We start from the raw sequence: 204 nt of genomic DNA, 5'->3' as shown, positions 1-204 counted from the left end.
TCTAGCAATAAGAGAAAACGCTTCACTGGCAAGGGTAAGGGAAAGGGCAAAATGAAGGTAGTTCATGAGCCCAAACCTAAGCCTGAGAAAGGTGAATGTCACTTCTGCCATGAAGTCGGGCATTGGAAGCGTAACTGCAAGCTGTATCTGGAAGATCTGAAGAAGCGAAAGCTTGCTGAAGCTACTTCTTCAGGTATTTTCGTT

This window comes from Tarenaya hassleriana, unplaced genomic scaffold, assembly GCF_000463585.1.
Source record: "Tarenaya hassleriana unplaced genomic scaffold, ASM46358v1 Cleome1, whole genome shotgun sequence".
Taxonomy (NCBI): Eukaryota; Viridiplantae; Streptophyta; class Magnoliopsida; order Brassicales; family Cleomaceae; genus Tarenaya; species Tarenaya hassleriana.
This window is presented reverse-complemented; position numbering follows the sequence as displayed.